Here is a 14,861-nt window from a genome sequence, read left to right as displayed (position 1 = left end):
ATTAGAAAGAATGGAGGAAGCATTCTCCAAAGTGTTTTAGAGTATTCTTCTTATAGAGATCAAGATATAGTTAATAATAGGAAAAGAATCATTTTCCTTTGATCCCAACCCAACATGAGGAAGAGGAGTCAATGAACCTTTCATAACATTAGTGGCATACAATACAGAAGCAAGAGAGAAAAATGCTCCAACAACTAGTATGGTACCAATAGAAATGGAAATAGAAGCATTTCTAATGGATAGAAAATTCCTAGCACTAGAACTATAAATATCACCACTCTCAAAATGAAAAACAATACTAGTAGAGCCAGTACCAGTAGTAGCAATAGCTAAATACCTAATATTGACAATCATGATAACACCCACACTAGAGACCTAAGCCATCAAAAACACTAGCAAGAGGTTAGTGCTAGTAACTCCACCCACACTAATACCTACATCAACACCTACACCAATACATGAACCTATCAAATAAGTACCACAAATGATATTAGTAGAGAAACAATCCTAGCACCAATTCCTATGCCAACACTAGCACCAACACCTATACAAACACCCAAACTAGTTGCACTAGTTCTAGCCACTACACCAAAGGATGATAAAACCATTGTGCTAGCACTCACTCCCACATCAAGACCTAAACTAGTTAGAGAAGTTCAAGAAATGACACCAATAGCCAGCTAAACATTAGTGCCAACACCCATGCTAGCACCTAGACTATTTGTACCAGTCTCATCCATAAAACTAACTAATGAAAAAACCCTAGTAGCAGCAATTGCTCTACCACCAACACCAGCACTAGTATCCCTAGTGCTAGAATCCATTTTTCCATTACTAGATGGGCATTTATGTTGATGTGGAAATGACATGAATACATGGTATTCTATTTATTTCTTTATTTCCACAATGAAACCTTGAACTCTTCTCCTATGAACCCATGCTAGGTTATAACATCTAAATTCTTCACAATATTTCTCAAAGAACCTTAATGAGACAATTATTTTCATTATTATTCTACACTATCAGGGTCTTGACAAGTTTATACTAGTCACCATTGTGCATCTACACTCTATCCAAAAAAAATTGAGAAATGAACATGTAGAGTGGACCTAGAATGAATATTATGTCTACATTTAATTAAGACCTAAACCCACACCAACTAGATCTAGGTTGCATGACTATGTGTCTAATTACATTTAATAGAGTTTTAATTCAAGGGTATGTACACATGTGATAGATCACTACATAGAAAAGTACAACCATTGCCATGTGGTGAAGAATGAAAAAATGTCTAGACTTTCCTTCGAAAAATGATGCATGGAACAATGATGGTACTTCTTTGTGAGAGTAATGAAAAAAATGACACATTAGTACATCTAAGAGGTAACCAAAATTTTGTGCCCCTATATTTGTATGCCTAAGACAATGAGATTTAGTGCTCACTTGAATGTCATGGTATCATAAGAAGGTCCAATTCCTAGTCTGACTTAGGAAATACTAGATATAATATCATATGGTCATGATGGAAGATAATACTAGGAAACAAAAGATAAAAATATATAGGTATTATCATGTGTAACTTGAATGATTGAGAACAAATGAAAACCAATAAACGTGAATCATAAGAAGAAGAAAAAACCTAGAACATTGACTACATGATTTTTGAAGTTAGAAAATAATGTTACATATAACATAAAATATCAAACCCTAACAAGTAAATTTTTTTTTTAACCAATAAGCACTTGGTATTGAATTCAAATAAAATGATCTTCAATCCCCGTAGTTTATCAATATTATTAGTATATATCTTTCATCGTGACTAAAATTTTGTAGTGACATGAGTAGAATTGTTGCATATTAAATTTTATCTTTGTTTCATACCTTATTCTATCAAAAATAAGCTCAACATCCTTTGATGAGATCAGTACAAAGATAAATTAATCACCAATGCTTCAAGACTATGAAGGATAGGGAACCTTTCTTTGTATTTAGTTCCTTATATAAAAAAACTAACGCTCAATCTTCTATTTATCTATCATATTTTATAAGATATTTTATCACTAAAAAATAATTGAATTTTATCTAATACCAAATAATTTTTACTTGAAACCTATATGTTGGATTTGGCTGGAGCATCTTTATCTCACAACACCATCCGTCAAATCTTTGATATTTGATAAGGTAAGTCTCCCCTCGGGCCTCCCATCTAGATAGATGGTAGGTCTCACTTTTACGACATTAAAATTAAGTGAAGGTACAAATGAAGTGGGCCTATCATTTTTTAGGTGCTTAACATATTAGAATAAGGAGAAGGAATGAACCCAATTCGTTGTCCTTTGTTTGGGTTCATTCCTTCTCCTTATTCTATTATGGTAAGCACCTAAAAAATGATAGGCCCACTTCATTTGTATCTTCACTTAATGAATCTAATTTTCAATCTAGAAGTGGTTATTGATATTATATTGAGGACATTATAGTGGATAATAGCATGATCTTACTAGCTTATAAGGTGGATTCAAATTTCATTTGCTACTTTCTACAAAAAAATAGAAATTTGTATCATTGATCGTCTTCAAAAAACACCCATACAATTGATGAAGGAAAAATAAGAATGGAACAAGAATCTAGAATAATTGATTTGAGATCATAGTTATAAGATTAGAGTCAAACAAATTTTTGCTTAATTTTAAAAAATTATCGCACCTAAGAGATTAGAGGGAGGGGCCCATAAGGTAGGTCTCCCCTAGGGCCTCCCATCTAGATAGATGGTAGGTCTCACTTTCATGACATTAAAAGTAAGTGAAGGTACCAATGAAGTGGACCTATCATTTTTTAGGTGCTTACCATAATAGAATAAGGAGAAGGAATGAACCCAAACACATGACAACAAATTGGGTTTTGTCATATATATATATATATATATATATATATATATATATATATATATATATATATATATATATATATATATATATATATATATATATATATATATATATATATATATATATATATAAGTGGTTATTGATATTATAATGAGGACATTATAGTGGATAATAGCATGATCTTACCATCTTATAAGATGGATTCAAATTTCATTTTCTATTTTCTACAAAAAAAAATAGAAATTTGTATCATTGATCATCTTCAAAAAACACCCATACAATTGATGAAGGAAAAAGAAGAATGGAACAAGAATCTAGAATAATTGATTTGAGATCAAAGTTATAAGATTAGAGTCAAACAAAGTTTTGTTTAATTTTAAAAAATTATCACACCTAAGAGATCAGAGGGAAGTGGATAATAGCATGATCTTAAATAATTAAAATTTATCCCCACCTTACTAAGCACCCAAATTATATATGTAAAATATATGTAGACAGTCTTGTTCATTGATAATTAAAATCAATGAACAAGAATCTAGAATAATTGATTCTAGTAGGTGTTCCTCAATATATATGAACAAAATTTAAATCCACTTCTAGATGTGTGTGTGTGTGTGTGTGTGTGTGTGTGTGTGTGTGTGTGTGTGTGTGTGTGTGTGTGTGTGTGTGTGTGTGATAGGACCCAATTCATTTTCTTGTGTTTGGGTTCATTCCTTCTCCTTATTCGAGTATGGTAAGCACCTAAAAAATGATAGGCCCACTTCATTTGTACCTTCACTTACTTTTAATGTCATGAAAGTGAGACCTACCATCTATCTAGATGAGGCCCTAGCAGAGACCTACCTTATGGGCCCCTCTCTCCGGTCCCTTAGGTGGGATAATTTTTTAAAATTAAACAACACTTTGTTTGACTCTAATCTTATAACATTTATCTCAAATCAATTATTCTAGATTCTTGTTCCATTCTTCTTTTTCCTTCATCAATTGTATGGGTGCTTTTTCAAGATGATCAATTATACAAATTTTTTTTTTTTTTTTTTTTTGTAGAAAATAGCAAATGAAATTTGAATCCACCTTATAAGCTAGTAAGATCATGCTATTATCCACCATAATGTCCTCAATATAATATCAATAACTACTTCTAGATTAAAAATTAGATTCATAAAGTAACTCAAATTCCAACAAAAATGTTGAACTTAGTCAACCATCCTAGTAAGAAATAATATTGCGTTCAATAAATTTTTTTATAACATCGAGAGAATATGTATTTTGATATCCCACAAAAAATAGTTAAATTCAATATGTAATCTATGATAGCGCCAATTGATATAGTTTACAACACTCAAGTTTTACACAAAACTCGAAACAACCATTAATTCATAGAATTATGCATGAAAAACACAAAAATTAGCATCTAAAGAAAGTCTATGCACTAATAAAGATGAAATTAACAATCTTAAAATTTTAATTTAACATAATTTGTAAGTGAGAATACCATTTGTGAATAAAACACATGTACTTTGATCATTAAATTCTAATGGATTTTCATCCACAAACCTTCTCTTTCAATAGGTTTTCATTTACTAAAGAAGCCTTCTAGAAACCTCTTATTGCATTAAAATACAAATAATCAATATCTCTTTTTCAGGCCAAGATCACCACTTTAAAGCAATCCAAAATCCAATTCCCTATTTAGGTGCATGTTTCTATAGTTGTCAACTATTAAGTTGCCTACTATTGAGTTGTTCGAAGGCACTTTCCACTTATAAAAATGAGTTCATTTTTGAACTTCTTGGTAGATGACTTCAAAGAGAAATAATTCCAACATCTAAGTGGAACTTCATAACTATTAATTATGATATTGAATTGTTCTCTTGATATCCTATGTTCATCCAATTAACTCATAGAAGAATACAATGAATAATTAAAAACACAAAATCACTTTTTAATAAAAGAACACAAGATATTAGTTGAATGATTCTATTATGATAAGATTTCTACCTAAGACTCGTGTTCTCATTAAAAAATCCTTCACAAAAAAAAACATCTCAATAATTAAATTTACAATTTTTGTATATAAACATTAAGAAACAAATAACTACTTTATATTGGAAAATTGAAAAATATAATTGATAAACAGCTATGACTAATAACAAGTGGTATAATTTCCATAGTTCCTGCTTTTCTATAAAATTAATGAAATGGAAACAATGAACATTAAAAGCAAAGAAGATATGAATGTAAGGATGCATAGTTTGTGGCAGCCTGATGGCAAAGAAGAAGTAGATGCAATTTTAGATTGACTTTGGCTATAATCAGCCTGCATCATTATTTTTTTGTGAGAAATCCATCAACCATTAGGCACAAACAATGTTTGGAAGAGGATGAAGAATTTAGTTTTACACCTGGTAGATGCATTTACTTGAATTGGCAAGCACAAAAGATAAGTAGAAGAATTTTAAGAATATATGAGGTGATTTTGCAATGAGAATTATATATGTTTGTCACACTATTAAGCAAAAGAGAACTAAATGTAAATAAAATAGTGGTATGCATGATGAGGGTACCTTTCTTGAAAATGGAATTTCTGGCCATCTAGTGTTGGAAATTTGATTTTCATGCAGGTTAGAGTGTAGGGAATTATGAAGTCACTATTATATGTGCAAATTAAATTGAAAAATGGAGCTATATAATAGAGTATGTGTAAGTAAAATACATGGAAGGCATGAATAATTATCAATTATTGAAAATTCTATTGGTTGTGACTGAAAAAGGCATTGATAAAAATGGAGTTTTTATTCAAAAATTAAGGAAAATTTATGAGTTCAACTATTCTCTAATATTTTCTAAGACTTACTATCATGTTCCAAAACTTCCTAAAACCTTGATATTATTCTCCAAATTCTTCTTGAAAGATCTAAACCTGTTTCAGGCAATTTGAAAGCTATGCCACCTAGCAACCCTTGCAAAAAAAAATGTAACTATTGGCTAATAACAGACTTGAAGGATAAAAGATCATATACCAAAAGTTAATTGACTGCCCGAAATGATAGGGTATGTAGCACTTGAAAGAGAAATCTCATATCTATTTGAAATTTATGGGTAATATTCTTATTTTGCTGGCATATTAGATTTTTGTGAACCAGCCAAGGCTAAAATCTTTAATAGAATAAAAATTGTCCAAATTAGGCCTACGATTGGGTTATTGTATTGCTCACTTAGAAAGCTTTTAAGGCATTTCTCCCTACATTGGCTAAGCTATGAATCACTTCATTGAACAAGGAGGGGTTCAATTCAATTGAAGACTCCAATTTTTATACGATCTCCTTCAAAGCTCTATCTTCGTTCAAGATGGTGCACAACTTTTTCAAATTCCAAGATGTTGGAATCAATATTTTTGGGAGTATTAAATTTTCTTGAACCTTCTCAAGACTCTAAGAGCTTCCATTCAAGATTCACGGTGATTTGTTTACTCTTTATGAACCTTGGATTCACGGATTTTAGAGTTATTATGGCTTTAGTAGAATTTCATAAATTCTTAAAGCTTGAATTCTTTTTCTTTAGATTTTTTTTGAATTTGGGGCATAGACTAAAATAATTCCAACACACTCAAGAGTTTGATCTATGATCTCCTATGTTTTGAAGGAATCCTAAAAACTACATTGTTTTACTTTTTTGCAAGTGTATTGCCTCGCCATGAGTTTATCAAATATGGAGGGGATGTTGCCACACTAGTTTTGGTATTTTAGAAATGTGGTGTTCAATGGGTTTATGCTCTTTGGCATATTACATGCTGCAATCTAGTTGCTCTCTGTGTACTTACCTATTTTCACTTTTCTGTCTCAAAAGTACCAAAAATAGTAGTTGTTTTTGGAGAAATTGTAGATTATCAAGTTCCATACAATCAAAGAGAGGTGTACTTGGGAAATAATGCTTGCAGACTTAAAAATCATGAGAATTTATGGCATAGGAGACAAGATTGGTGTTACATGGTGAAGTATTTGGACAAACTGGCAAAATTTGTAGAAAGACACGGTGATATCACTGAAAACATAATCTTTGTTCATAGTCTTCTCACAATGGCATGTTCATTTGAAGTGGATAAGAAGATATCACACACAAACTTGTGAAGATGAATTCACAAAGAGGTACCAGTTGAGTAGAGGAGTTGATCTTGTTGTGCCACAAGCTTTCCAATTTTTTGGGTTTTGTTATTATTATATTGGATATCAACAAATATTTGTTGTACAAGATTTGTGATGGATTTTTTGAAAATTTTGAAGACTTTGTTAAAATTAAAACAAAGGGCTTTATCATTTTCCCTAAAAATTGAGGTTTGAATTGGAATTTGTAATTGAGGTTAAGACAACATAGTAGAATAGAATGGGTTCAGAAGCAACTAAGATTGGTCAGGAAACAAAAGAATTCCTGAACTCTATGTATGCTACAACACTGAAATCATTAGAAAGTTAGTGTAGAAAAAGCATGGAGTACTATATTTGACTAGAATCTCACTCACAAACTTGACGATGAAGGAGGGAGTGCTGAAGCTTTCAGACTAAATAAGTGTCAAATATTATGCATTTTTATTTTCTACACACCATGAAAAGTTAGTAGAATACAATTGGCAGAAATAAAATGGCTTATGTTTCTTTTTGTTATAACAAAGGGCTTTATCGTTTTCCATTAGGAATACAGAGAGAGTAGGAATTATAAACAGGGCAAGTTTTTAAAATTTTACATCTTACCTAGGTTTTTGTTTGAGGCTAATAGTTAAAATTCATTTGAGGCTAACAGTTAAGGCAAAACATGAGCAACAAAGACTATTAAGAGGAAAAATATTCAAGAAAAGAAACAAACCCAATAAATCTATAAAAGGACATACCAAAATAAATGCAATGTAAACACACAAGGCATAAAAAAACCATGAGAAAATTTGCTACTGTAGAGGACTTCAAGGAGGCAGAACAACCTACTTCGCTACCTATTTGTTTCTAAAGCGCTCTCAAAAATTCTTGCAAGCACTGAATTTGGCAGAACATCTAGTATATGGCTGGCAGATGTTTTTGGTAAGACAATGCTTAAGAAGAGAGTGAACATTAATGACCACTCAATCAATAAATTAACCACCATTTGATTCAAGCCGATATGCATCAATCTATCGGTACTAATTATTATTTCTTGCTATATACAAATGTGTAGATTTTTCCATGAGAATGTTTGAAAAGCTATATGGCTTGCATTTCATTGAACAATATCTATAGATATTTAATTTAGTAGGACATCATTATTATTATTGTTAATGATAGTATTAAATGTGACAAGAGGCAAATTCTCTAATTTTTTTGAATAGAAATTATTTACTTCATTGCCTTTTTCTTCAAAGATCAATAAGATTTTAAATAAAAGGAAAATCTTAATTTTGAAAATACATTCATATCAATAAAAGAGCTAAAATATCTTCAAATTTTTATAGGAAATATGATACTCCCAACTAATACCATGGAATCTAATAAGTCTTGCCTCGAGGAACTAATAAATTTAAATAAGCCAGATTACATTCATATCCATATCTAACCAACAGTACGAATAGGGGTACACAAGATACGTATTGTTGAATACTAACATGGCATAAACCAGAGACACTGTCTACCATTTCTAACGTCATCCCCAAGATCTTCAACGCTAAATGCTGAACTACACTGGTGTTGTTGATTGAGTGGACCTAATTCCATCTTTTCTTTCTTCTTCATCGGCTACGGCTTCAACCACTTCTTCTGGAGTGTCTGCTACATCTTTCCCTCTTTCGCCATCCTTCGTCCGAAGCAGTTCCTGAACCACTTTTTTCATTGAAGGCCTCTTCTCCCCATCAATGTTAAGGCACTCCTTCGCTAGGCTCGCCACTCTTCTCATTGACTCCATGTTTTTACCTTCATCCACGTCAAGACTAGGGTCTATGAGCTCCCTGAAGCCCGTCTTGTTTACAGTGGAGAGAAAAAATATAGCCAAGTTGCTCTGGTTCTTCTTGTTTATGTACGAATCAGGTTTCAAACCTCTCAAAAGCTCCACCAGAACCACTCCAAAGCTGTACACATCACTTTTTTCAGTTAGCTTAAACGATCGGAAGTATTCAGGATCCAAGTAGCCCATTGTCCCCTGCACAATCTTAGCAATGTTTGTTTGCCCCAGCGGCAGCAGAGAAGACACTCCGAAGTCTCCGACTTTTGGATTATAATCAGTGTCAAGCAGAATGTTTGAAGAGGCGTTGGTGGTGCAGAGTGCAAGTGTGATAAAGCTTCCGCAGTTTCAGTCGCTATGCACAGGCGCTGCTCCCAAGAAATTAGCTGCTGCTGCGCCTCTTTCGTTTTACTGTGAAGATGATCGAACAATGTTCCATTGGAAATGTATTCCTAAACCAACAGAGGAACCGAAGCTTCCAGGCAGCAGCCCAGTAACTTCACCACGTTTTTGTGATTGATTCGGCTCAACTCAAAAGCTTCAACGATAAACTGATAGATTTCTTTGTAATCAGCTTCCTTGAACTTCTTGATAGCCACAATTCTTTGATCGGTGAGAGTGCCTTTGTAATAGGTGCCGTTCCAGCCGATCCCCACGATCAAATTCGAAGAGAACTTCTTTGTGGCTTTCAAGATCTCGTTCAAGGAGAACAGTTTAAGTCCTCCTCGTGATGAAATTAATTCGTCCAACCGATCACCTCCGTTCCTTTTGAAGTTCCTGTCCTTGTCGCGCCTGGATTTCCATAGCATGAAAATCCAGAGGAGACCTCCGCCGAGTAGCACAGCTACTAGTGTCCCACATACTCCTGCATTCCTCAAATAGAGAACTATATATTATTGTAGGAAATGTAAAACAGACAGGAGCAATATCTTACAGCTGCTTTATGCCGGGAAACAACAGATACCTGCGATGACTGATAAAGTTTGAATGCAATCGGAACCTTTGCATTTCTTGATTTCTGGAGTCGTGCAATGCAAGAGTATTAGAGTAGAATCTAAATTAAAAGGAATTAAAAAAAAATTGCTGGAAACATAAATACATCATTTACACCTGTGCATCCTGTGCCATTGATGTATCCATCTCCCGTAAATTTACTATTGCACTTGCACAAATATCCCCAGCCTTTATCTTGGGCGGTTGCGTTTTGTGCACACTGGTATGAAATATGGCCCAATGTAGCCATGAAGTAAGTGTTGTTTGGAATGGCCCAGTCGAGCCGCATGGAGTAACTGGCACCTTGGAGTTGGAACATGGATTCGGGATTCGAACCGAAACTGTCTTGGTCAACTACAGCACAAACCGAATCGTTACAGTCAGATGGGTAGTCTGTTATGCTAACAATAATCCTTGTGAAACCTCCAGGAATCGGCATCTTGCCACAACTATTGTCTTTGCAGTCCCATGGTTTCACAGTGCGTGTCTGATTACACGTAGCTAAGGAATCTCCCCTGTAAGCAACGGGTCCAGTGGCCAAACAGGTCTGAAAGCGACAATTTATTTCGCAGCCAACAGAAAAGAAGTTATTAGCTTCAGAAATCCTGAATGGCCCTTCATCGGAAAGGTTGAATGCTTTGGCATCAGTATTGTTGCAGGGCAAGGCATAGGAGGCAGCGGCGTCAACTAGAATGTGGTCGTCAGATATATTTCGGATCTCTACTTCTCCCGACAGGGCTCTGAGATATGGGATTCCAGGTTCATATGAAGTCGATTTTCTTCTGCAGGTGATCTCAAAACCAGGCAAACCGCAGCTGTTTTGGTTCAATCAGAAGGGGTAAGGCAGTGTCAGATTTCCACATGTTTGAGGATCTGGGCGAGAGCAATCATCTTCTTTGAGTGCTACAACTTGACTAGAAAAGTAGAGCAAAATACAATAAACTACACAAACAATTGTAAGGGTCGTCATGAAGAGCTTATTCAGTGTTTCAGGCACGCTCAATATGCAGAAATAAGCTACGATCTCCACGGCTCTGCATATATTCTTATTGTGAATGGAAGCATCGTTCGCATTCGCAACATGGTCCCGTCGCCCTTATTTTTTGCGGTGATGCCTATGAAGCCGACAAAATAAGCTTAATTACACATTCATATGTTATTGACTGATTAAATTAATAATCACAATAGAATTATTTCATTTTTAATTATAGAACTTCCTTCAAGATTAAAGCAAAGATATTGAACAAATTGTACCTACAATAATTTCATAGATATTTACATTCAGTGGTTTGATTTGATTTTAGTTGCTTATTCAAATGTTTATCAATATAATATTTTGAAAATACTATTGAATTCAAATTTTAAAATAGTTTTTAAAATCACAGAGTATTTATAAGCATATTTACAAACTGTTTTAATTTAAATCATCAAAGTTAACCACATGTTGACCATCCATTTGTATTAGTAAAATTTACGTATAATATTTTACATTTCACTTTAGTAAAGAAGAGTTTGACGTACAACTAATCACCAATTAACTACAATGATATATAGTTGTATATAATTTTTATGTACCACCATCATTGCCATGCTATTTTCTTCATTTTTAATGATGACATAATGAGAAGTTGTACTTCAAAATCTAAAGGATATGCTTGAGATACCTTTAAGGTAAATTGTTGGGTAATTGAGAAATAATGTTTCTTACTCAACACAACTTCCCAAAAACACATATCATCTTTGGATTGTTTGTGTGAAAAAGATGAATGAAAGTTATTCGTTTTCAACTACTTATATTTAGATGTATTTATCAAAGTTCATAACTCATATAGGGCTTTAACTATCACAAGCACAACGAGTCAATAAAAAACTATAGCAAAAGAGAAAGGTAATCCACAAACTTTAGATGTTATATGGGCCAATAATTTTGGAATCACTTGTTTGGTAAGATAACAGGGATGAGTAGATTAATAATACAAAAAAAAAATTGCTTAAAAGAAAGTATTTATCTTTTAAATGGGACAATAAGGTGAAATGGGTTGAGGAAGGTCATGCTACTAGTTTGTGCTAACTTTGATGCATAGTATCTAACATGAGGAAGGTTGTTAGGAAAGATAAGACACTAATTATTACTTTTGATACATCATGTGAGTTGGCTAACCATTGTTAGAGTGATGTCCTTAAAATTAATTTTCAATGACAAACACCTTGTGAGACAAAATATTAGGCAAGCAACCTAGCTTAATGCATCTTAAAATGATATGAGGTTATTTAAAATCAATCCAAAATATTTACACCTTGGATAGAAAGGATCTTGATTAGCTCTAGTATTTTACATGTTGTTAGTGTCTCCTCAAATTACATCTCAGTATTCAATTTCAAGATTTCTCATCTTGACTTTTGGTTATTCCAATTGATAGTCTAGAAAAAATTAAGTTTTACCATATATCCATAGACAAATACTTGCAAGAGTAGTTAAGTAATCATTGACGACATCCTTCTAATGATTTTATACCTACCTAGTTGTAAACCTACAATTTAAGGATGAATTCATAAGTCATTTATGACTAGGAGACATGAAATATGGATTATTGATAAGAGAAGCAGCATTCAATGCATTCTCTAATGATAATTAGAATTTATGTAACCAATAGAGTAATATAGGACAAGGATATGTATGTATACAGGATCATACCAACTTTGGTGAATTTAATAGCATAAATTCCACTTGTATATTGTGGTGAATTTGATATAAGAAAGATTGTAGGTAGTTGCCCCATTATGTAATTATAGTGAATTGAGGATAAGGAATTGGTATCATAACTACAACTCAAAGTACAAATCTACTATAAATAATGTCCCTACATATTTTGATTCATCGAAAGAGACCATTGTAACATGGCGAGCAGAAGCAGAGGGGGAAGAGCGGCTTTTCAAAATTCAAATCTTGGTTTGGGTGGGATTGCTCTAGTTGGCTAGGATCGAAATCATGGCCTGGGTCACGGATCGCAAGGAGGGGACAGAGAATGTTAGGGGAATTTAGAGATCAAAGAATCGATAGAGAAATGTGACAGGGACCCACATGCCCTTTGCAAGGATTTGAGCAAGTCACCTCTGGTCCCCAAGGTAGGACTTCATGGGGCACAAATCACCAAATGGTCTTCTCTATTCAGAGTTAAACCAATTGGTAAGTCTTCTTTTCTAGCTATTAAAGTGCTCCTCGGGTTGGAAAAAGGAACTTGTGCAATTGCTATTCCAGATGAGATTTTTGACCATAGCATTGCCTCTATGGCTTCTACTCTAGTGGGTAAGTTCATTGGGCCAAGGCCAAATATAGACATTGTTAGATCTTTCACAAAGAAGAAATGGAACCTAAAAGGTCAAGTCACAGTCACTGCAATGGCCAAAGGTTTTTTGTCTTTCAATTTTTCTTGCAATGAGGACCTCTCAAACATACTGTGTGAAGGAACTTGGGTTATAGGTCATTTGAATTTGGTCCTTCAAAAGCAGACATCAAAGTTGGACTTAAACGATTCTTTTTTGTGCAAGCTCTAGTTTGGGTTAGACTTCCAAAGCTTGCTCTAGAATTCTAGAATGAGGATGTGTTCATGGGAGTGGGTAGTTCCTTTGGTGAGCTTCTCTCCATAGACTCAATAAAATTTCTAGAAGAAGATTAACCTATGCTTGTATCTGTATTGGAGTTGGGGAGGGGGTGGATATGCTAGAGGTAGTGAGCTTCCATTCTAATATTAGAACACATGTTCAAAAGCTGGACTATGAGAGTGTGCCTTTTGCCTACTTTCATTATTTGAAATGGGGCCATAAGGTCAATAAATGTCCTAAGGCTAAAGAGGAAAAGAACCAAGAAAAAGAAAACTTCTTCCAAATTAGGAAAGGAAGGGAACAAGGTTTGGAAATAGAAGAACAACAAGAGTCTTGAGACTAGTTGTCTTGAGAATTAGGAGGTGATTATGGAAATCATTGAAAAAGAAGCAAAGGTCTCAGATTTGGCTGATTCCTAGATCAAAATGGTGGAAATCCCTATAAAAGAAGCGAAGGTATCAAATCTAGCTAAATCCTAGATCAAAGTGGTGGAGGGAGGACCAACTAATGGAGAAAAAGGGCTTAAAAAGGAGAGTATCAAGTCCTTATGGAACCAAGGAGGTTCCCTCATCACCTCTTGGGGATCTTTCAGCTTCTGCTTCCCCTAGTTTGGGAACTAGGATTTTGGAATTGGTTAGAAATTCTTCCCTTGGATAGATTTCAAGAATGGAGGAATGGCTTGAGAACTACTCAGATGAAAGCAAGGGGACTTGGACCATGGTTAAGAAGAAGAAAAGTAGAGACCCTTCCCCAATATCACCAGCAATAACTAGGAGTCGAGTTAAAGCTGATGTTGGGGTTAAACCAAAGACACTAGGCAGAAAGAGTTTATGCCAAACCATTCAAGAGGAGGCTAGAAGGAATTTGGCTGATGGGACCCAAAGGACCATCAAGGAGTGCTTTGTTAAAAATAAATGAAGATAATATCCTAGAATATAAGGGGGCTAAATGGAGCCCTTAAACAAAAGATAGTAAGGAACATGATTAGAGATCATAGACCTAATTTTATGTCAATCCAAGAAACTAAAATGAAGAAGGATCTAGTGGGTAAGATTTCCTTTAGTAACACCATGGATGGAGAGGCCACAAATTCTGAGGGAGCATCTCGAGGGCTGCTCACTCTCTTCAATAATGAGCATTTCCTAGTCACCACCATTTATAATGAAGGTAATTCACTGTTATGTAAAGTTTTGCACATTAATAACAAATATTTTTGGTTTCTTTTAAATGTGTACACCCCTAACTCTAAGTTGGAGAGGAAGGCTTATTGGACCAAGCTTTGTTCTCTCATCCATAATTGCAACCTTTATAAAGGTATAATAATGGGACATTTCAATACTCCCCTTTTTTATGAGGGAAAATCTAGGGGTTTGGCCCCAAACCTAGATAGCAAGTTAGATCTTTCTAATTTCATAAATAGTT

At 34.0% G+C, this 14,861-nt stretch overlaps 1 pseudogene; it reads right to left on the bottom strand.

Moving 5' to 3' along the window:
• Positions 1-8,506: 8,506 nt before the first annotated feature.
• On the bottom strand, positions 8,507-11,292 carry LOC149578889 (wall-associated receptor kinase-like 8; annotated as a pseudogene).
• Positions 11,293-14,861: the final 3,569 nt, after the last annotated feature.

This window comes from Cupressus sempervirens, chromosome 1, assembly GCF_028749045.1.
Source record: "Cupressus sempervirens isolate cs-2001-9-10 chromosome 1, ASM2874904v1, whole genome shotgun sequence".
Taxonomy (NCBI): Eukaryota; Viridiplantae; Streptophyta; class Pinopsida; order Cupressales; family Cupressaceae; genus Cupressus; species Cupressus sempervirens.
The sequence above is the reverse complement of the archived record's forward strand: the minus strand, read 5'-3'. Positions and strand labels throughout refer to the sequence as shown.